The 25245-nt window shown below is 36.4% G+C and overlaps 1 protein-coding gene across 4 annotated transcripts in view; it reads right to left on the bottom strand.

The window, feature by feature from the left end:
• The window catches only part of NAV3 (neuron navigator 3), a 253829-nt gene that overhangs the window by 207146 nt on the left and 21438 nt on the right, over positions 1 to 25245 (bottom strand). The window lies entirely within an intron of this gene.

Here is a 25245-nt window from a genome sequence, read left to right as displayed (position 1 = left end):
TAGGGGATACTGCTTGAGAAGGGAGTATATTTAGAAGCATATATGGTCATAGTGAAACTGGAAGATTTAGATATAGTTTAAGATATCTTCTGGGCTTCCTGCTGACGTTAACCTTTAGTGGTATCCACAAATCCTCACTGAATCACCTCCAAGTGGGTAGCTAAATCTACCTAGCAGAAAATACCTTCTTCACAGGTATTTTTACCTTAGTCACTCCTCACCTAGATGCTGGAAATATATTTCTGATATGCACAGATATTTTAACAGCCATCAAAGTCCACTGGGAAAGAGTAGTACAGCTTACTCAGCAATACAAGCTATCTGTATAAGCTCATACAGCATAGCTCCTGGATGCTGTCTTTTTATAGACCCTTTGACAAAAGCCACTATTGAAGACCCCATTTTCAATACATTATTGACCTCAGTTTTGTAAAAGGAATTTCTATGAGAAGAGTCTGACAAAGAGCTAGGACAAAATTGAAATCCCTGTAGGAAGAAAAATAATCTAATGAACAAGAAATCAAGTCTTCTTGGGAGTCAGGGCACCTGCACACCACAGCTTGGAGTCCCTATTCTAGATAATACATTTTTACACAGTCAAATGCTGCAATAAGATTGCTACATCTAAAGAAGCTTAAAACAGCTCATTAAAGCAACGAGTATATTCTTACCATGCTATCTGTTTCACCAGTGTGTTAAAGTTACTACTAACGTACCGTTCTTAATATTTTTCAATCAGTCTGAAACTTTGGTCTAGGTTATTAAAGTAGGTATTTTTCAGTTTCTCTTTTATGCTTTCTTTTAGAACCATAATTAGAACCGAGAATACCATGGTGAATTAATATTAAGTTGCCATGGTTATGCACATAAAAACAACAGAAAGATGAATCATTAAATCAATATACAATGTCAATTATGAATAAGTTCATAAGTAATATCTTCATAAATAATGTCATACACCCATGTATATGGACTGCTACTGCAGATGCTCCATGTCTCTTTAGATTGTATAGCAAATAATAAACCTTAAATATAGGAAGTTAAAGTGTGGCTTTTAAACCATGTGGATTCATGAAGAAACCAAATCAAGTCTGAAGTGATATAGCCCAAAATGATGTCTTGCTCTATTCATCTCCCATCATCTGCTTCTACAATCACGTTTACCACCACTAGTCTTCCCCAAAGTTGCATAGCTGTTGCCCACCCTCCTGGGCAAACATAATTGGAAAAAAGCCTGGCAAAGAGAGGAAAGTTATTATTCAAAATGTGAACAATTCAGCAAAGAGCTTTGTAAGCACTGGAACTAGCCCCAAGCAGGGGAGGACTGCATGTGGCCTGGAACAGGACTAAAAGGAGCAGGTGAGAGTGAGCAGGAAAAGTGACCTCTCTGCACAGAAGTATTGGATCTGCTTAGCTTTATCATCATATGCTTCCCTGGAATGATGTCACACATGTGTTTTCCCTCCTAGCTAAAGGCTGAAGCAACGTTAATGGCAAAGACAAAAGAATATAAAACACTTTGAGCAGAAGCCTATGTCCTCAAATGACTTTCCAAAAAAAAAAAAAAAAAGCATCAGTGAACTGGGAGTAAAATGAGAACACAGCCAGCATTACAAAAACACTGTAAACAGTGAAAAATCTGATGAATAAGATTTAAATTGTTTAGCTTTTATATATGCTCATACTGCTCCTTTGCCACATTTAAAACAAAGGAACTTAGTATACCTAACTGTTAGGGACTCAAGCCGTCAGCCCCCACATTCTTTCCAGTTAAACTGAGTGAATGTATTTACCTCTCCTGGATTATTTTCCTTTTACTGGGAGAAACATCTAACTAAAAACAGATTATAGTAGCAATTGATGTGCCTTCTGCTGATCAGGTAGTAAGTGCAAGTGACAAAAGAGTCGCCTTTCCTGTTCTAATCTTTGCACTGTAACATGCAATGAGCATAACTGGCTAAATGCTATGAAGCACAGCACAATGAATGCACACAAGCAGGAGGGAACAGCATCTATATAGATCCAGAATGCACATACCAATTAAATGGGGAAGCCTCAGGGCCTTTTCTAACTCCTTTGTTTACATATTTTACAGCCAATTGTTCTCTCTCCGGCTCATGTGCTAGCAAGCATGAGATGTAACCCAACAGATGACTGTACAATCAAACCCGTTTTGTTGCTTAAACCTAGAAAATGTCATATCTTATTTCTGAAACTTAAAGATCCTGGTCTTTCAGCTATCTTGCTGCGGTGACCCCCTAGTAAAAAACCTCTGTGTCCTCTCCTTTTTTAAGCTAAACAAAAACCTGCAGTGAAACAGAATGAAGACAATTTTCAATAATAATTCTCTGAAAAACAACCTAAATGCCTCCTAAACATAATAGAATTTTCTTCAGTGTTTAGATAAAGGTCATCTTTTAAAAGCGTGCTTAATGAGATTTTTTTCAAGGATTCTAATGGACTTTGACTGAGAAACAACTGTTTTACATTACTGACTTCTATTGCTTCATGGCTAATATTCAGAAAAAATCCTAAAAATTACTGAATAATCATATACCATCTAATCAGTGATGTACCCTGAAACACAGTATTCAGCTGTTTTCCAACTCCATGGTCAGAAGCCTGTAATAATGCAAAAGCCAGGTGTATGGCACTTACCCAAACTTAGACAGTGTCATGCCTAGCTTCAGTAAAACAACCCGTCATGTATTTGACAACAAGGTTATAAAAATTAATATGAGAAGTTTTAATGGCAATCTTCAGCATTTACAATGTATTCTGCAGAGTTCTGAAATTATATTAATTTTTTCCATTAGATAGTTTTACAGATGGGCCTACATAAAACACCATTCTTGTACCTGTACATCCATTGCTGTTGGATTTTTTAGAGCACTCCATTGGCATGTGAATCAAACTATTATTTTTGCACTGTTACGTATTTCCATATTCAGACTAGAAGTTTACTTAATGAGGGTGTAGGATCTCTGATCTATTGATCTGTCCTTCATCTTTACACACACACTCAGGTCATCAAAAGGAACCTTAGGCTTCAGTGAGGCTTCCTGACAGTTTGCACCCTGAAAGAACAAGAGAAAGTACCCAACTGTGTCAGATATCCTAATCTGTTTTAAAATTTGGTTAAAACCTTACACATAAACAAAGTAATGATTTTATGCCTACTAATTCTTTCAACTGTTTTATGGTCATGATTTACATCAAAGAGTTACCTGAGGATTCCTGTGCTTATGATTCTATGTTTGAAAACTCAAATGGACAAAAAAATCCTGCTAGGATATAGGGGTTTAAAGATAAGATGGGCTATTAGTAGTTTTATCATTTCTTCCCACAGAGAGAAAATGTTTAATAGTAAATATAAAAGTAATTCCAACAATATTTAAACAGGATGGACACAGCAAATGTGATCCAGGTCTTAACACAGGTATTTCTGCCTGAGAACTTTTTCTTTTCCTGCTTACAGGATATTAAAAAGGTTGCATGTATAACAGTTTCACTATTCTTTAAAGTACTGTGTTACAGAATTCAAAAGGACTGCCAGGTATCTGCTGGTGGGGTAAAAATCATCAGGGCTTTACACAAGGATCCCAGTGGTGGTGTGACCACGGAAGTGCTGCATTCATAAACAAATACAAGCAGTATAAATCTATTGCAGTTCAATGTTTACATGCATATTTAGTCTTAATGTGTGTGAAAGAAACGTGAAAGCATATTCACCTGCAGATAGTTAAAGTCCTAATAACAAAAGACATACGCATTTGCAAGGCCAGTAAGAGGGGCTTGAGGACCTAACGTGTCTCTAACAAATAGAACTTTATGATGAATCTTACAATTGCGGAAATACTTCACAATGGAAAGAAATAAGATTTTGTAGGCTTACAGTTGAAATCAAATAATGTCAGTGATAATAACTTTATAGTTTGTGGCATAATTACCTGAAGTGACCAGTCTTTTCCAAAATGACCACAGAATCCCATTGGTAATGTTAGAACTAAGATTGTTCAAGATTTCAGAAAGTCAGTTCAACATCCTCCTAACTACTTTTTACAAATCTTCCACATTTAGTTTGTACATATGGACATCTGCTGTCCCACAGAGTTCAGAAGTAAATCCCTTACTTGACTGCCAGTGCAGGTGTACTTGATGTCACCTCATGTCTCGAAAATACTGCAGCTTTGAGAGTTACAACTAAGACAGTCATGTCCTGAATGGGAAGAAAACCATATTTGTCACCGTGACACAGAAAACCAGCCCTTCTTCTATTGCACATCTGCTTTTCACTGACATTATGCATCTCTCTGCATAAATGTGAAACTGAGATAGATGAGGATTTCCTCACCACCCTGCAAATGTTACAAATTATCTCTGGTTTCAGTGAGCAAGCTGGAATTCAACAGGCTGGCAAGAACAACTAACCTATCATACTATCTGTATGGTATCCTATATATATATGTATATTGCCTGTGGGTCCAGTATGCGGAAATCTCTGCATGGAACTTTACACAAATGGTTCAGTCAAACACCTTAATTTATTCACAATGAAATCTTTCACAAGCCTGGAAGCTTTTCCCTAAAAGAGCAAGTATTCCAGTCATATAGGTTCAGCTTTCACTTTCTCTAGTACAAAGGAGTTTCTATTAGGATTCTGCATTTTCCACCCATCTATACAGATAAGAGGGTTTTAAAAGTAATCATGAGACTTCTATCCCCACAGGTAAACATAAGTAATTTGGATGGTAAGATCCAGCAATATTGCTAGAAGATGGGAAGCGTTAATCTCAATGCTACTACATGAAACCAAGGCTAGGACACTGGAATTTACCAGCTTTACATATTCTGCTTTGAAATGACTCTAACAGTCTTTACAGGCCTCTGACATCTGCGGAAGTGGAATTTTTCTCTTTACCCAAAACAGCATGTAATATTGAAAGTAGCAAATTTCTTAATGATGGCTATGTTAGCTGCCACTGAGAAAGCCATCCCCTGGGTCAAAGGACAGTTTAGTCTCCAAGCTTATCTCGGTCACTGGCCTTCCTTGCTGTGATCTCCAGCAGGGTATTAATTGGTTCCAGCTGATGTATAGGCTTCCAAAATATCAACACATGCTCACATGCAAGACCACACACTTATTCCACATAGGCCATCACATAGCTACTGATCTGGACTTAAACTGAGTCAGTCCCCTAAATGTGAAAGCCTCTAGCAGATATCATTAGTCTGCTTTTCTCTTAATTCCATTTCAATTTTTTGTTGATTTCTGATTTTCCTTATTTAGATTTTTTTTTTTTTTTTCCTTCTGGAGATGTCTTTTATTGGGACTTTTCTTATACATTCTCCAAAAGTGTCTTTAAACATAGTTAGGAAGATATTTGAAGCACCAGACAAATAACAAAGCACTAAACTGAGCCAAGTCAGGCATAATTCAAATGTCACTAATAAACGGTGTATGTTTTTAAACTGTTATTTGGATATCAATCTGAAGTTAAGACCTATTTTCTTAAGAATTTGACTAAGAGGGGCTGCAGAAATCCAACTATACACCCTTCTGTACTGCGTAAATGTTTTCATGTGCATACAGAAATTAATGAATGTATGTACAGTAGACATAAAAATGAATGCTATCTTCAGAAATATGATTACAGAGATCCAGTGGTAGAGATGTTCCTGAAGAGGTGCTTTAGAAGCTGCGGTGGGTGCAGAAACACTCTTCAGGAATAAGTAGATTCCATCCAAAAATTCTGCTGCAAATCCTATTTCAGCAATGGTTTTAATAGTCTATAATCTAATTATAGTACTTAAGCTGAATTTCACTTGAAAAATACAACATATTGCTTGACAAGGGGTTAAATTATGTGATAAGTTTGAATCTAAGTTTGATCTGGTTTTGTTCAAGGCTATCAGAACTACATAGATTATATTTTTCAAAGTTTATCATTTTCTTCAAATCATGTAAGACTTTTTTTTCCTTTAAAAGATGAAGTTAAAATAAAAACAGTACATTCTTATTTACACAGATACTGCATTCTTTCTCATTCTTCAGGATAATACACCAATATAAATAGGCCCCCAAATAGAATTCTTACATTACATTAAAATCCACACTTTGTCTGCAAAATTGTCAGAGCTGTGTTTTATTTGGCTTTTGCCTTACTTAATAGGGGTCTGAGGTCACTATTAGCTTGATTACAAAAGTATGAATTCATTAATATGCATTAGCTGACATAATATAGAACTCCATGCATCAAATTATCCTTTTTTCCCTGAAGTGATCACAGCGATTAAATTCAACCCTGATAAATCGGAGCAAGGAAAAAGGAGAATTTGATAGTAAAAACTCATTAGGAAGTAAAATGTCCCATTAGAACAGCCTGGGCTGCTCAGATCACAGGATTTTGACTCATTAAGGCAGTTGGGTGGCCTCTAGCTGGAACTAGTGTGGTTTCTAGGACTCACCATCACAGTTACAAAGGAGAAATCTGCTGCATCTCTTTTTCCATATCATAATCTGCTTCTTTTGTACTTCTCTTTCCACACCATATCCAACCACAAGTGTTTCATGCCCCTAGTTTTCTGGAATATCACAAGCTAAGCAAAATCCACAGATATACAAAAAGAATTTTATTTCGTTTGCCATCTATGGATCATATCAAGGACTTCTCTACAAACAAAATCTGGACAGGGAATATTAATAATTATTTTCAAAAATTTACTAGCCTCGATCCTGAATTTTCCATTGTCAGTTGTGCTGAACAGTACCTATCGTATCAGTACCTATTCACAAGTGTGAACATATCAGTACAGCCTCCCAGAGTGCTCATCAAGAAACACATTAAAAGTATTCAGGCTGTGACACACTCTTAAGAAAGCATAAAATCAGCAACATTTCAGTAAATGAATATAAATACATGGATATACATGGATATAAATATCAAGTAGTAAACTGCTTAACTTTAAAACTTTTGCTACAGCACAGAATTTATGAATCTTTCTCAAGTATTTAGGTTACCTGTGTAGAACTTAGAAAAAAACAGGGATCATCAAAAAGCCAAGTGAATCTTGAATGCTTCCAGGGATGGTGACTTAATCATCTCTCTGGCCAGCCTGTTCCACCACCTGACCACTCTTTCTGAGAAGAAATTTTTCTTAATATCCAACCTGAACTTCCTCTGACACAACTTGAGGCCATTACCTCTCATCCTACCACTGTTACCCAGGAGCAAAGGCCAACCCATCTCGCCAAAACCTCCTTTCAGGCAGTTGTAGGGAGTGATAAGGTCTCCTGTGAGCTTCCTCTTCTCCAGATTAAACAATCCCAGTCCCCTTGTCTGCTCCCCATAAGACTTGTGCTCCAGACCCCTCACCAGTTTCATTGTTCTTCTCTGGACACGCTTCAGGGTCATGATGTCTTTCTTGTAGTGATGGGACCAAAACTGAACACAGAACTCAAGATGTGGCCTCACCAGAGTTGAGTACAGAGTGATGATCACTTCCCTGGCCCTGCTGCCAACACTGTGATACAAACCAGGATGCCATTTACCTTCTTGGCCACTTGAGCACATTACAAGCTCATGTTCATCTAAGTGTTGACCAAAACCTTCAGATCCTTTTCTTCTACAAGACAGAATGAACTGGCACAATGGCACAGATGGTGGAATTACATTTTCTACTTTCTTCTCTATTGCTTTACCAATAATCTCTAACATTTAACTGGCCTTTCTAACTATAGTGAGCACTGAATTGACATTTTCGTGCTGTTATCTGTCATAACCTAAGGCAGAACCTACCTCCAAGGCAGTAATTATAGATGTTATCAGTTAATGTGTGAACTGTAGATGATGTGCCTCTTATAGGACTTGTGCCACACTCTAGGACTTGTGCCTCTTATAAATCTAGTCTGTGAGGAATGTTATGTTATTTCTTTGCTCAGTCACTGTCATAATATTCTTCAATATCTGTAGTTAGTCCTGTCTTAATAACTTTACAGCATAAATAACCTGGTCAGATAACTTTTTGTCTTTTCTTTGAGCCATTTATGCACATGGTTCTGGCACCAGTCACTGCTAATAACTGTTCATTATAGTAACTAATCATATATTCCTAACCTCTGTTTTAACCAACTGAACATTATAAAATACAAGAGTTCCCAGCTTTCATGTGACGACTGCTTAGTTTCTTCAAAGCTTTTGTTTAGAGAGCATCTTGGAAATCTTTTGGAAACTGAGGTAGGAAGCTGTGTCAACTAGACCTACTTTACCCAGATGCTCTATGACCCCTTCAAAAAACTCCAGAAATACTGAACAGAGTCTAGACTTCCTTCTGAGTCAGCACACATTTGCAGATCTTCACAGTAGTGACACGAGAGTCTCCACTGTTCCTGCAGTTTTGTTCAGGAACTGGCATCACTATTTGGTGTCTTGCAGTCCTCTGGCTCCCAAACGCAATTAAGCAAGACATTACTTATCACAAGAAATTCTATACATTCTACAGATTTTTGTGGAGAATAATAACTGAACTTGGGAAGTTGTTACTGTTCATTTTGTGCATTTCATTCACAGAAACAGTTCCTAGAGTGACATCAGGCTCATACAGAAGTTCTTTTGAGTTCCTCAAAGTGTAGGGTACTGCTGTCTCCCCAGAATTTTCAACAGTAAGCAGAGAGTGATTAGAATCAGTGAAGATTTTCTAACTCATTATCTTCTCTGAACACTTCTATATTTAGATGAGCTGCTGGCTCTGTAGACCAATGCAAATATTATCAGCAACATTACTATAACTCTAATTTCACTTCAGATGATTTTAATTTTACTTAAAATAGTGTATCCATATATGACGGCTTGTGCAAATAACATATTTGCCTGCCTTCTTGGTAAGGAAATAGCAAACCCACTTGGAAAATTAAAGAGAACTTTAGCAATACTTCCCAATTATTACAGTGCAGTCTTAACTCCTACCAGAACTGCAGATTTAATTTTCTCAGCTGTTAGCACTTATAAAAGTTGGGTCATTTGAACCATCTAACAGGATTCAACAAATAATCAAGCAATTTTCAGTGGGAATAAGCACACAAATTTCACCTAGGATGAATTTCACTGTGCAACTGCCCAAAAATTTATGAACTGTCCTTACTATGCCTTGCTAGATTTAATCCTTACTGTCATATACTGTCATATCCTCTGCATGAGGATTAAGTTCAGCTCAAACTGAAAAAGTTAACAAGTGGCAAATAGATTTCTAAATTTCTTACCTGTTAATAATTTAAATGATCATAATAAACAGAATGATTATTTGAGGAAAAAATAAAGATTGTAATTTTATCTACATAAGGATAATACCAAATATTTTGAAAACAATATTCATAAATGTCTTATTTTTAGCATGCTGTTTTACTGAATGGAAAAAAAAAAAAAACATCCGAAGTACAAAGCTGTGCCCCAGCAATGATGTACATTTTAACAAGCTACCATACATCCATGTAAGAACTCAAACCTTATCCTTGGTGACTAGCATGTAAAATAGCCAATGAAGCTTTGACTCAAAAGAGTAAACAAAAAAAAAAAAGTTTTTTTTTTTTCCATTCCAGTCCTCCAATCTTCCTTTCAAGTATAGCAAGCACGCTCTGAGTTCTGAATCATCAGCTGAAACGTGTTTTCTTCTCCTCTCCAACAGTCACTATCAACTTTGATTTAAAATATGGAAAAAGAAGCATGATCTGAGTCTCAATAAATAACAGTTATTCTCATGAACAGGATTATAGCAGTCTAATTGTAATGCTTAGTGTTGCCAGAGCTATAAGCCTAACTTCTAGAATAGGTACCTTGAAGACTCCAGTGAGCGCAGACAAGATCAGGATTAATCTTGACATTCACTGGATGCTGAGATGAACAGACAAGTAAAATATCCTTTGGAGAAGCTCTCACTCCACTACAATCTAAGAAACTAGTCCAATATACAGGATATAACCCTCAGGATCAATTACCATACTCTCAGTGGAGGGCAGTAGAATATTTGTAACTCAGAACTTGGCTTTTATAAGGTGCAGAACCTGGGTACGTAAAACACAGAATGATGAAAGATACCTAATTTTCTTCAGTCTTTCAAATCATGTCTTTCAAATATTAAACTCATTTTCTAGTATTTTCAAAATGAGATATTTATAATACTGCTTGACAAATTTGAAATTCGAAAACTGCATATGCAGACAATTTCCATGTACATTTACATTAAGAAGGAATCCAGGATTTATTGAGCAGCAGGACTAACTTTTGCATTACAGTGGGAAAGCCAAAAAGATTATAAATCTTCACCTTAGCCTCATGAAACAGTCCAGCTTTGCCTTTCTATGGGAAGCTCATTTAAACAGATGCATCTGTGTTTTTAAAGCAAGACACAGGAATTGTAGAATATAATTCTTTATAATCCAACTGATCTTCTGTGTTATCTCGAAGTTAAAAGCAGCCACACAGTCTATTTAGTTACCAAACATCACTATAAAGTATCTAGCCTTTTTCTAGGAAGATGAACTACTATAATTTTCCCCAAGGGCCACAAAAACAGATTGCAAAATTTTAGTCATCAACAGTCCTTCTGTTCACATGACCCTTTCTATGAACTATTTCACGTTAGCACAGCTCATGACGCCTTCCTATCTTCCTGTCTCCAGTACTTTGAACTCTCATGGAGATTTCTGGTGTAAGACCAACTTATCAAGCAGGGAAAAAGAACAGCTGCTATTTATTTCACTTTAGTTCTCTCTTGTGTTCTGCATTTGCAGGTGGTGGAGGGAAGTAGAACTGTTCTACAAACAGCTTTTAGACCAATTCACTACAGCTTGGAAATTATCAACACAGACACTTGGACACTTGGTCATTTAGGGAGTAATAAGGACAACCAGACACACTACAGCAGTGTCTTCCCAATCAGAAATTCAACTCGTACAATAGGAATTAATTAGAAATATATGATATTCAAAGGGCATTTAAAGGAATTCATACTTGTAATTACATAGCAACATTCTTCATGCACATATTCACACTTTCAAGTGTGTATTAAGTAAAACTTCACTGTAAAATTTACAAGTTAAATATATATATAAATACATATAAACTTGCAGATGACCTTGCACTGTTCCTGTTTTTGAACAGCAATAATCTTCAGTTGCATTTTCTGTCACTTGTTCTGATTTATTCATCATTTGTCACCACATTTGCAAATCTGTTCTAAAATTCAACCACATGTGTTATTACAATAATGATGATGATGATTATACGGAGTTTGTAATTTTTCAAATCCATTCTTTTCCTTATGTCCATGAGCCAATTTCTATCCTTTGGCTGTACTACCCTCTTTCGACTTACTGAAAGTAATGTATAATCAAGAGCACATTTTCGTTATTTTTCTTAAAATTAAAGTGTTAAATACTCAAAGATTATTTTCTCTTTTTCTATGTGGATATTTCTTACTTTTTTTCCCTATTAAAATGGTAAAATATTTCCCAGAAAAGGTGGAACTACTTTTTTTTTTTTTTTTTCAGAAGTCTCAGATTTTTAGCAGCCTTCACAGTAACCAGCTGAAGAACGGTAGTTGTTCCCTCCTGTTCCCTCCATAATGTGGTTTGCATTAAAAACCTCCTAATAACTGATTATAACTGCATTTTCTCCTCCCTCACAGACATTCCATTCAGATATTTCCTAACTAAAACAGGACTCAAAGGCAGGTGATATAGACATTGTCTGTACAAAATCCTGCACTCACTTAGCTAAAATATGTGTGTTTCAAGCCAATTTAGTTAAATTCATGCAGTCTGTGCTTGCACACGTATTTAGGTTTACAGATATATTAAAGAGAACTTTGCAAGAACAGCCGGTTGGATTATAGATTCTTATTTAAAGAGTGTGGCCTAAACTGAAATTGGATCCAGAAAGAACATATTTCTAATATCAAATCCATTTTGCCCTGCTGGAAAACAGAAGAGAAAACTGAGGGATTGGTTGTGGAAATTTCAGTTCTCAAGAAGAAAGCTGTCCTTTTTCATTCTTTCTTACAAGGTTCATGCTATAATGAAAACTATCACATCATCTAATCCTGTAGAAGCAATGTTTTCTATAAACTTCTGAAGTTGTTCACTGGTGGTCTTTCTATTTAACCATTGTCTACCCTTTCATTTTTGCTGTGCAAAGCCAGCTTTCACAAAGAGCAATACTTAAGGGTCCTTATCCTGTAATTTCATATATCTGGCTATCAGGCACCTCTTCTTCCAAAGATTTATTTATGTTATTTTTTGTTTGTTTTTGTTTTTAATATAGTCGGTCTACAAGTTTTATTCTCTCTAAAGTATGCACTGAAAATAAATAGGAGCACAGGGATAATATTGTTTACAATCAAATTCAAATAAATTGATTTCTCCCTTCCTTGTTAAAGAGAATATGCGGAAAGGAACCTTTTAATTATTCACCAAACCCGGCTCCATTTAAGTTGTGCATTGAGTAGTCATCCAAAGAGAAGAAGTTATCCACAATACAGTTTTTTCTGTGTAAGCAATAGCAGTCACTCCGTTCTCCTTCCTCAGCGCATAAGATGCAGCCTGCCTGGAGGCTTGTCCCTTCCCTAACTTTTTCTGATCCAGTAATCTATTAACATCCAATTTACCCTACACTTGCTCTTGGTGTAAATGCAGCATTTAAGCACAATATTAATCAATGAAGAAAAGGTTCAGAAGTCCACCTTCTGTTTGAAAGAGAAAATGGAACGACAGTCATTGTGATCAGTGTGAGTGAGATGTGTTTGGAGCTTGGGCAAAGTGTTAAGCCATCTGAGGGACTAAGGGAAATTCCTGCAAACTCCAAGAAGAAAGCAGGGTTCAACTAGGAGTAAACTACTTTAAGGCATCCACAGCTAACAGAACTTTTCACTAAAGCAAATCTTTGAAGAAAAACCTAAGCATGTCTGTCACTGGCTAAAGAAATTAGACAAAATTGTTTGGATTATTTTCTTAGATCCGTGAAGGGTAATGCAATTTGTGATCTCACTGTTCATATAGTGCCTCTCAGCTTTAGCTACTTTGTTTTCTGTATCTACCTCTTAAAATGAAGTCCTCGGTTAAAAGGATTGTATCTCAAAGATTTTCTTACCTTAGGGCGCTTTCTACTTAACTGATGTCAAATGTATCACCTCAGATTTGCTGATTCTATCAATATCAATTCATTGTCCCATTAGCTAGTACTCAGGCCATTGCTAATCAACACTGTTAGTGAAGGAAAACCCTAAAGTTACATCCAACTTCCACACCTGGGGTTGAGAACATGAAACTCTAGCTTACATCTGGAATCTTGCTCATTTTTCACTTTAAAAAGTACATCTAGTTCTGATAAAAAAAAAAATATATATATATCCAAATACAAAAACCCTATATATGCTATATGTTCTTTTCCACTGTTCATCCAGAGTATATTCATTCCTTAAAATTAAACCACACTCCTAAAAGTTCGGTTTTTCCTAATTTGGCATCATTTTTCCAAGTCCAGATCAAAATGCATTGAAATCTTCAGTCTGTTTCATTCCAAAAGAGATTTAAAATATGTTCCTCTGAGCTGTTAAAGAAGCTTTCCTTCAGTTGTCCCACTTCATCTCTTGCCAATATATGTTCTCCTTAACTAGCAGATGTCTTTCTTTTCCAATACCTTTCTTTGTGTTTACACTGCATGGGATTAATTCCTCCCTCTACACTGTCTCCTTCATCTCCTGGAAAAAATCTGGAATTGAATGACACGGTGCCTTATTCAGTTCCTCTTCAAGACATTTCTTCTCAACCTTCTATGACTTCAAATCATACTCCTAATAAAATAAAGCAACTACATTCTGTTCCTAAACCTCACATAGTCTAAACAAATATATGCATGCAAAACAATTATGTTGATACATGATTTAATGACATTTTTTCTTGACAGTGCATATTCTTTATATTTGTATGAACATTACATAAATATTTTGTCATTCAAAACCACTTTATGCTAATAGTTGCATTTTTTAGGTCGTAACAGTTTTGTTATATAAGGAATTTCTCATGCAATTTCTATCTGTGATGAAGAGTAGAGAAAAGGGTAGCACATGCCAACTGATGAGTTCAGGAACCCCCCAGACTAACTCAACCAGGATTCATTTGAGCAAGCCACAGTCCACAATATTCTTTCTTGTGTGTTCCCATATTTTTAAAAGGACTTCTATGATTGTGTAAGGAGTGGAAGGGAGGGGAGGGGAGAGGAGGGGAGGCAAGGGGAGGGGAGGCGAGGGAAGGCGAGGGAAGGGAAGGGAAGGGAAGGGAAGGGAAGGGAAGGGAAGGGAAGGGAAGGGAAGGGAAGGGAAGGGAAGGACATTGTGAACAGTGGGAAGTGATGCAACAAAGAACATATCCAGAGCATGGTTCAAAAGCAACAGTGAATCAAAAGAGCGAAGGAAGAGAAGTACTGAGTGATTGAAAAATTAAGTGAACTGAAAACATGTAAGCATTTGTTGAAAAAAACAGAAAAGGAAACTTTGTTGAGATCAGACAGTCATTAGTCAGTAAACTAGACTGATTGGAAAAAGGGGATAGACGTGAAGAAAATGAGCTGATCTCTAGTCAGATGACACACAAACTTGCTATTAATAATAATAATAATATTGTCTTTGGAGATATCTCAACTTTATTTAACAGTACAAGTTCAAAAGAATGATTCAGTTCATAGATCTGCTTAATAATTCTCATAAAATGAATAATAATAAAGGAAAAATAAATGTCATTAGCCAAGGACCTGTTCTTAATGATGAGAAATAATTCCCTTCATGTTTCCCAAACAAAAGCACAAACCTGCTTTTCATTCTCTTTATTTGAGGCTAATTTAAAAGAGAGAAATTGTCAGTCAACTAAAATATTTCCTTCCTTCTAAATACAGTTGTTTTTTTCCTTTGAAGCATCATTATGTTTCTTATTTAAAGCGGGATTTAACATTCGTACTTTATTTTAAATAGCTTCCTACAAAACAGTATGAATATTATACTACTAATTTGAATATGTCAACTCCAGTGAAAATTTAACCTTAATTTCTGAAAGCTAGCACAGGATAAACTCTGGCTTGTTACAAAAAAAAAAAAAAAAGAAAAGAAACCACCCACAATAGTAATTCTTTATCAAGCAACTTCCTTTCATTACATACCTAAACATCCACTATATATCATCTCTAGTAGCATACTGTAAATAGCTTCTTAATCTTTATGCCTAATATTTGAGATACGAGGAATCTCATGTTAATCAGCTCAACTCTTTCTAACTCTCACTGTTACCTTTTGATTTCCTAAAATTATATAGGTTCCTTCTCATGGATGGATTCTGCAGGCACAAAAAGTGTTTGCATGCCAGGGAAGAAAATTTGTATGAAGGACATTTACTCCCTGTTCCTCCCTGGCTATTTTGTGAAAATTCTCTTTTAAAATTGCGCAGTCTGAAAGTCTGCACTGCCAGCAGACCTTATGCAAAAGTGTATTTGGGACTGGCCAGAGGGACACAAGAAATTTCAAGTCAGCTTAGAGTCTGCTGTATGGGGAATTACCAGTTATCAGAGAGGATGTCTCTTTGGTGAAATGAAGAAAAGGAACAACATTTCTGTGGGTAACTGTGAGGACGGAGTGAGAACTTCAGCTGATACAGTGTTAATGAATGATTAAACGAATGTTATAGCAGTGCCTACTCCTTCAGACTGTTTATACTTCCATATCTATCAGACATGCTCCTAAAGCATTTTCTTTCAGTTTTATGTGTTTACTTCACACATTTTGCCATTTGCAATAGTTGTCATTTTAGCATTTATTGGTGGCAAATGCTGCATCATAGAGTCTACAAAGGGTCTGCAGGTGGTAAGAAGTTCTCAATGAGTTTAATAAGCTAAAAGATCTTCAGGCTACTAATTAGTATATTTGTTGGAAATAGGTATATGGTGTGTATATATTGATACATAAAAAAATATATACAATCCCATGAAAAGCAATACAAAGGTTTACTTACGCCAATAGGTAAATCACCACAGACAGGAATTCTTCTGATGTTTCAAGATACTGTGCACTGCTATTTTTTCTCAAAATCATTGACAGATCTAAAGTGTTAGGAGCAAATTCTTTCTTATTTAATTCTTAAATATTACTCCTTTTCCAATGGCTTTATTTTATATATATCTAATGCTTAATTTTATCAAGGACATGCATACATTCAAATGGTCTCATTAGCAGACAGACTTTAAAGATTCTGGAAAAAGCTAGGAAATAATAGAGTAATTTAAAGTCTACCCACAGTAATTATGAAACGTAGAGCTTCATCAGGGACACAAGTACAGTCGTCAAAAGGCCTTCCATATTTATCTTTGGTGTTTTCATTTTTAATCTGAGTCTACTGAATCTCAGCCTCAGGAATGCTGAAATTGATATAACTGACAGCTGTTTAAAAAGTCCCATCCTCTTCCTACACCCACCACTTACTCCTCTCTTTATCTCCTGTTACAAAAGCCTGTCAATAGTATCAGAGAACAGACCCAGATTAAGTCATATTTTTAATTTAGCTTCTGGTAGACATTCTGTGAATTTTGTTTATCTACATGACTACAAAAGCTAACTCAAAGCTGTGGACAAGAGGAGTCAGGGCAGAGAAACTGCCATGTTTAAGTTTTTGCAAAAGCTTTATCCAAAACCGCAGGTGGAACAGCACTAGCACATTATTCATTATGCAGAGCAACATGGATGTTTTTGAAGGCCATGTAGATTGGAAGCTGAGCATGAAACAACAGACAGCAAACATACCAGACATAGTTATAAAAAACATTTCATTAAGTGGCAGGCACATTTTTAAAAGAGACACAGACACTTTGATCTCTTTTAAAGTTTTGTTTGTATTGTCAAGAGTAGATCTTAATCCAAAGTTCTAATCTTATGCAACTGCCTTCCTGATTTTCATGTCTAGTGAAGAGAACATGCCAATTACTTCTTTACTTTAGCACCCATGGTGCTAAAAAAGCTTTTGGGAAGCTCTTTTTTGGAAGGTGTTGAATATCAGAGCAGTATGATTAAAGTCAGACAGGCTTTTCAATTTTAAAAATATGATTACACCTCAGTGATCTCCTATGTCAAATCCTGTAACTAGAACAATCAGCAGTGCTCTTAAAGGAACAAATGTGGCCAATCTGTAATCATCCTTTCCATTTATCTAACAGCAGTATAAGACAAGCTATGCATATAAGCAGAAAATGCCCAGTGACCAAAATGGTAAAAGCAATAAAAATGGTAAAAGCCCTCAGCTGTTACATTTGAACAAATATTATAATGACAGACATTAATCAAAGGTTTAGCATAACCATTTGGTGCCTATTACACTATCACTTTCACCTGCTCATTCAGGAAAATGAAGTGCATAATAATTCAAGAAGGATAGGACTGTTCATAATTCAGACTTATGAACAGGAAAAAAATTGTAAAAGAAAAGAAAGCTGAAACAAGGGAACTTAGTATCCACGATTAATAATCTGTTCCGTGTCCCATTCAATATCTTAACCGTGTTTCTATGTTTTAATTATGCTACATTTTAAACAGGTTACAGTTTGGCTAAATTACATTTAAAAAATCATCACTAAGTCTTTGTAGCGTTCTTCAAGGGTCACTGTTGTCCTGTCCTATGTAAAGGAAAAAAAATAGTAAAATAAAAACATATGGGACTGAAGCATTACTTTATTGAACAGAGAGTAAACACTTTATATAAAAAGACATCCAGGCTCTACCCAAAGCATGCCAGCTTCCTAGTTTTAAACAGCACTGCCATACAGTTTATCATCCAAAATGATGCCTCGTGCTGCCTTTCAGGAAGTCTCCTTTCAAAAGCCTAAATTAGGGTTAGTGACCCAAGCAACCAAATTCCACTCCAAGATCAACGCCAGCTTCCCCAGAGCCTCTCAGCAGGGGACAGACAAAAACCAGAAAAGCAGTCAACACCTTACTGAGGTCTCTTGTATTTCCTTATGAGTGGGGAGCAAATACAGGAGGTGCCAAAGTAACTTCTAGCTCACAAGACACCACAAAGAGGAGCTCAGAGCAATCTTTGGAGTTGTGATGATATATGAAATTATACCAAATCTTTAAACAGATGTGAGTGGGTGGTAGAGAAGAGAGAATCAGGACAGCACACAGGAACTCTGAAAGGGCTGATGCCTGCTAAGATTATCCATCTTCCCATCTGCAATGAAGTGAGACAGACCATCTTTTAATTTGGCCTGAAGAAATGATAATCTAAACTACTGCTCCATCCCAAGGGTTACTACAGGGATCAAAGAACATCAGTCCTTCTAATATGCCTCAACAGCAGTCTCTGTGAAATTTTCACTTTTCCTTCTGTTCAAAAGTAAAGGATGCAAAAATTGTTAAGAATAAAGTTTTATTCTTTGGCTCAGGAATGGGAGAAGACTTGGCTCCAAAATCTTTTAGGCTGGTTTATGAGTTATTAAGAGTACAATATTTGCAGTACCCTGATCAAGTACACCAGAGCCTCACAGAAATGATCACGTTTTACAGAGTGCCATTCAACATATGGATATCTGCATTTCTTGGCATCCTGATCTACGTACAAAGGTAATATCTGCAAAGACATGTTCCAACACTCTTTCCATAAGACTGTAAGAAGAGAGTCATGGAGATGTACAGATTTCTGCAGCACAGCAGTATGTTAAATCATAACCTCAAAGTAGATGCCATACATTGGACAAAAAAGGAAATGAAAACATCTTTTTGATAAATTAAAACCAATATGAGAGGTAAAATCAGAGAAAGAAACTTTAAAAAGATGTGACATAAATTTTTTCAATAGTACTTGCAGAAGAATAATAGATGCCATAATGAATACACATTTAACTAATGAAAGTTCTGCACTGATCCAAAAATCATGCCCTTACTGTTAAAAAGAAGCCAAAATCTCTGTGTTAAGCATGGTAAAAAATGCAGAAAAAAAACATAGGTTTTACACAAAACAAAACAAAAAAACAACAACAGAGAAACAGTTTGATGACTTTATCCTAATATTTATCAGCAAAAGAAATCCTCATCCAAAGCAGGGAAGCAAGTTTTCCAAGAAAAAATGGCTGCAAAGAAGTCACATCTCCTGAGGATATTTATAAAAGGTATCCTCAGCTCAAGTCTTTCATGTTAAGATGTTTAATGTTTAGAAATGCAAGCCGTATTATATTTTTTAAAATAATAATAAAAAAATGATAAGGATTCGAAACAGAACAATCCACAACCAGCAGTTCTGTCAAGCCAGGTTTCAAAAACTTTCTTTATCCATTTGATATAGATTTTCCCTGCTGTCTGAAAACAAAAGAACGGGGCCAACCAGATGGCAACCATGAGTATAATCTTTCCCTGTGCTGGAATTTCAGAGGCAAGGATACCTGCCAACCACCATAAGACTGCTGCTGTGCACATGTGCAGCCTTCTGAGGAAAAAAGACAACTCCTAATATATGTTACAAATAAATTCTCTTAGTGCTAGGATAGTTTCATTAGAATGAATAACAACCATGAGGCCTCTGGGATTTTCAAATCCTTACCTTCTGGCAAAGAGTTAAAGGACCAGATTCTGTCTTTGGACATGCATGTGCATGGCTCCCAGATGTACTCACAGATAAAACACTCAACCCGAAGTGATGTCAGGTGTGGTGTGAATTTAGTCCCAGTTCACTTTAACACAGTCCCACCAAGTCACGTCAAAAATACAACATCAGTGACAGCTGCATACAGTAACAGTGGTTCTGGTTCACTCTGTGTGCTCTGGTAAAACAAAAGTGATACTTGTAACTGTAGTTGGGAACAAGAACCAGTTACTCTCATTTAAGTTAGAACAAAAGATGTCCATCCACATGGAGTACCACAGAATTACTAAGATGCGTACATCTGAACCTTTGGATTACAGGTAACTATATAGGTCACTCCAAAAGTAATGCCTTCTATTTATTTCCATAGAAACTGCAACAGAGGCAAAGAGCACAATTTGATAGAGCAAACTCTGAGTCACAAGACTCTATCTCTCAACATAGTCACCACCATTAGCTGTGTACTTTGCCAACAATTAACAAGAGCCCGCATGTTGCAATCATTAAAATCTACAGCAGCGGAGGTAACCAACTGTTTCACTGCTTCTATGATAGTATCATTGCTAGGAAAATGTTGTCCACCCAGTTCAACTTTCACCAACCCAAGCTGATGGCAGTGAAGTCAGAAGGCGCTAAATCTGGACTCTACCGTGGGTGTGGTAGGACAGTCAAGATTTGCAATGCACTCCACCATTTTCAAACTGGTATGGAGCCTGGTATTACTGTACTGCAAAAAAAAAATTGTCATCTTCTCTGACCTGACTCAAGAAGTTTAAGCCTTCAGCTCAGTCAGCACTGCAACGGAGCAGTCAGAGTTCATGGTTTATCTGGGTTCCAGGACCCAAAAGACAGTACACATCACTTCCCCTGCTGAGGGCTGCATCTTGAACTTCTTCTTTGATGGGAATGTCATTTTGACTCCAGCTTGCAGTGGCAATACCACATTTTGCCACTGGAAATGATGTCATCCAGGAAACTGACATTTTCAGCCTTGTATTGCCTTAATAGTTCCGACCAAACTTGCAAACAGTGTTCTTTTTGTTCCTGTGTGAGCACTCATGGGACCCATCTAATGCAAACTTTGCAAAATTCCAACATTGCCGACATCGCTTCCAACATATTGAAAACAATATTTAGCTCCATACCCAGACTGATCTGCCAATTTGCACAGAAGAGGTGATCGAGACACTCTTCATTTTGTGGTGTGACAGCTGTTCATGGTCGTCTGGAACATGGCTTGTCTTCATGTCACTGTCACCACTGCTGATATGTACCACCTACTGTCCCACTGTGCTCACATCCACTGTTTGGTCTCTGCAAATGTCATGAATGTCAGTGGGTGCAATCTTTTCCTTAGGGAGGAAGTAAATGACACATCTTTGCTTCACCCACACTTCCACTGTCAGATGTCATTTTGTCAGACTACCACTCTGCTACCATCTCTCACAGGGCAACAAAATGTAACAGAACACTGTCAGGATGGTTCAGCCTCTGCTACCATACTACCAACATCCACCTCTGACACTGTGAGCCAATGTGATAACATAAGAGGAATTACTTTCCGAGTAGCCCTCATAGCTTTGCTTACTCACATAGAGAAAAGTTTGAAGTCCTTCAGGAATAAAGAATGCAGGCCTGGAGAATCTGTCACAAATTTCACTGCGAAATCAAACACTTTTCTCATTAAGCAAGGAAAATCATGCAATCTATAGGAAAGGTATTTTCAATGTTAAATCTAAATAGCTTAATTTTAGGTAGCCTGGTCATCCTGTCTTTGTATACTCTTTAAGTGCAAATGTTTTCAGTTCAATAATATCTTGTTCTTATGTACATATTCCATCCTTCTTTGTCTGAAGTAGGCCTTTAAGTGTCCTCAAATGCTGGCTGCAGCCATCTAGTCAGAGCATCTCATATATTTTATGTCAAGAGAATTTGTGCTGTTAACCAACAAGAAAATCCAAAGGTTCTTGTTTCAATGGAAACGTGCAAAAAGTATAGAGTATCTATTGCAATAAGATTTAGCATAATAAAGATATAACAGATAAGATACTATCACACAAATAATTAACATAACAAACAATTAACTATCACACTATCCAGTGTGTCATAGCTACAGTAGTGGATTTGTTAGTGAGTAAAGACACATGAAGTGTTTTGGTAAAAGTGGTTATTAGGAAAATAGAAAGTCTTCATGACTACTTCTGTTTGATGGAAATAGCTTTAAGGTGAACTACTTTTTTTCTTTTGATGGTCATGAAGCACCGAGTTTAAAGTAAAATTCACATGCACATCAACAATTTGTAGCTTTTGCAAGGGGATTACTGAAAACTGTTGTAAAGAATTGCCTGAGTATTAGAAATCTGTCATGTTTAACTCTACAGTCTAGAACTTTAACATGCAATGTTTTAAAAGGCATAATTTCCTTAGCATTATCGTGGTCTCACTAAGATAATAGAAAACATTTTGTTTTATGAGATAGAAAAAGCATCTGGGTTAAAAATAATGCTGCTTACTGAGTGTTAATCCAATCTGCTAATCCAAAATTTACACACTTGATTAACTGTGCACACAGTAGGTAAAAAAAAATATGTTTACTTTTAGCAATCAAATCTGGAAAGTAATTATTTGTCTTCCCTGGGGAAAAGAAACATTTCCACAATCCACATCTCTAGAGCAGTCTATGAAATTACTGCGTGTCAGTGTAAAAAGCAGAGGAAGTAGGATATAACCTCTGTGTTCTTGAATTTACTTCCTTCCATTGTAACATGTTCTTACTCTATGTGGGATTACCCTGATCTTAAAATGAATTTTAAAAATTGACTCTTGTTCTGTTTTTGCCTTCTCCTAAACACAAACACAAGCCAATCTAAACATGCTCAAATTACTCAACAGACTCAGCAAAGTCTGGTCATATTGTTTCTAACCTCTTTCACTAATGGCAGAAAAGTCAATTTTTTTCATTGTGGATTTAAAAGCGATTCGTCATCGGTGCATCAGACTCACAGGACAACGATCGAAGGCATCCTTTATCTTTACCACCAAAAAAATGTAAATAATTGCAACAGCACATAAAAGTCTTCTTTGGCCACAAGCACTGATGAGAAATGAGCTAACAGCTGCACATTTTTACTTGCTGAACTTAAGTGCATGAAATGAACCCAACACTGAGTCTAATGTGAAGGAATCAATGGACTGTTGCCTTACTCGGTGCTCCTCCAAAGACTTTTGAACTGGAACAGAATTCATTTTAATGAGCATCCAACATCTGGAGAAGCCCCTTAAGAGTTACAGAAAGCCAAGTTTAAAAAAAAATACTGCAAGAATACCAAATCTCTGATTGACTGAGAAAACACCAGAAAGAAAGAAAATAAATAAATAAAAAATCTTCAATTCTTATATTTCAGATTTAAGAGTGCACTACTTTATGATTTGCAGTAAGAGAGATTTATTTTCACATAATTTCACACCAAGTCGCTCCTTTAATCATCTGATAAGCCTGGTCCATCCATAATTTGCTATAAATTTTTGGACTATCCCCAAGCTAGAATTTTTTTCTAATGGCTTGGAGGAATGCAGTTTTACTCTGTTCTGTAAGAGCACAATACCTTTTCAACAGTACAGTAAACAACACTGAAGGAAAAACACTTCAAATCTCCTGAGGGTTTTTCTTATTGCTTCCTTTCTGTTTCCCGCTCAGTTTTCAAAAATTGGCTGCAATGCTTTTCTGTCTTTAAAGTAAAAAGAACAGGATGCTCCTGCCACTGCATTTTACTCGTCCTATTGCTTATGCAGCAGGTGGCTGATGTAGGAAGAATTCAAGCCTGACTGTCTCTGTGCACTTGCATACATCCACAGTCTTTTCTAACTCAGACACACATAACTATATATGCGTACTTCTACATAGTGGACTTTTGGCCTCAGTTCACCAACAATTTAAGTTTGGCCCTGAAAATGGCTGGATATGTGAGTTAACCTTCACAATAAGTCCAGATTTTAAGTGCACAGTGAATGCTGTCTGCTGCACACTATTCTGAGGAAAGACAACAGACAGAATCTCACAGACTCTTCTTTTTAATCCCTCAGAATTTACCATCACCGCTATGACCCACAGCAAAACAATAAAATAAAAAATAAAAAAAACTTTCATTTTTTTTCATAATTGAAGTGTTGGAAAGAGGTGAAACACTTTAAGATCGTCTATCTTTTATCCTCTTTGTGCCCATAAGAAAAAGATAGTGATAGATTGTTGGATAAATAGGAGAAAGGTTGCAGGGAGGAGAAATAAGCTAATATTTTCTGAAGAGCTTTCCTCTTCTTCTTGCTATGATTTTAATAAACTGTGACCCTATTAAAACCATCACTCCATACACTTTTATAATCAGTTCCTTTTTTGTAATTGTGCCAGCGTTGTATCCACTGTATGTGAATCCATGCCAGATAAACATGGCTATGCTTCAAGAAGCACTATTTTTCAAAGCTTTACCCTGAACTCTCTGGCTCAAGTACACAAATTTGAGGGACAAATGTCTCTGAAAAGAACAGTCTACAGTACTTTCCAACCCCTCTCTCCTACATGACTCTTCTGCAGTTGTACAAAGGCCAACAAACATCAAATGAGACGTAGACTGAAGCCAAATAATTCAGACTAAACTGATCAAGTTTACTCACTCAGTGCAAGATGTTTTTAGTTCATAAGATCTTTTTTTTTCTTTTGTAGACTAATTAAAACAGTTTGACGAAGACTTACTGAAATATTATGCTCCTTGCCATTCAAAAATTGTATGAGCCAATGCCAGCACTCCTCCCTGTTTGCTTTTAAAGCCATATGTACTTCTCTTAAAATTTTAAACCTGCTTGAGGTATCTGCAGCTGCTTCTAATATTCTCTTAAATTCTCTTCTTCCTCTGTAGCTGAATTTCTATGAAGTATGCCAAACAGTTAGTGCTGTTTTGTTTTCTTGGCTTCTTGCGTAATGCTGCTGTATTCAAACACAGGAACTGTGTGACTGAACAACTAAAACCTGTATTTCCAGATTCAGGATCTCATGCTTGTCTCTAAAAGCTGTTCTCTGCCAATTTAATTTAGCATCATTTGGGTTTGTATCATATAAAACTTTTAGGATGTAAACAAAATAATGAATACTAAAAGATGCATATGTAGGTTGGAGAATCCAAAAATAAAACACCTACCTGGCCTTTTAGGTTTACCCTGTGGAGGCTAACTAGCATACCCAGCTTCTCAGGGCCACAGAGAAATCAAACAGCTTTGCTTAGACACCTTTCCTGACTGAGTTTCAGATTGCTAAAGGAATTTACTATTGATTTGGACAAAGATAACGAAAGAATGAGGTTTGCAGGTGATACAGATGCAGGGTTAGGATAAGCATTTTCTCTTGTTTGTTTTTTTGGAAAATATTCCACTTTCCATTAGCCAGATACTTTCTTAAATTTTATGAGGTGTAGCTAAATTTAGAGTGTGAACTTACCCCCAAAAAAGTCTAAGATCTTCAAGGTTCAGAAAAAAAATAAATGTCACTCTGTGACAAGCACATGAATAAGAAATCCACAAAGCCTTCGAGCTGC

This window comes from Lagopus leucura, unplaced genomic scaffold (assembly GCF_019238085.1).
Source record: "Lagopus leucura isolate 7727_CA_CO unplaced genomic scaffold, USGS_WTPT01 Super-Scaffold_100159, whole genome shotgun sequence".
Taxonomy (NCBI): Eukaryota; Metazoa; Chordata; class Aves; order Galliformes; family Phasianidae; genus Lagopus; species Lagopus leucura.
This window is presented reverse-complemented; position numbering and strand designations above follow the sequence as displayed.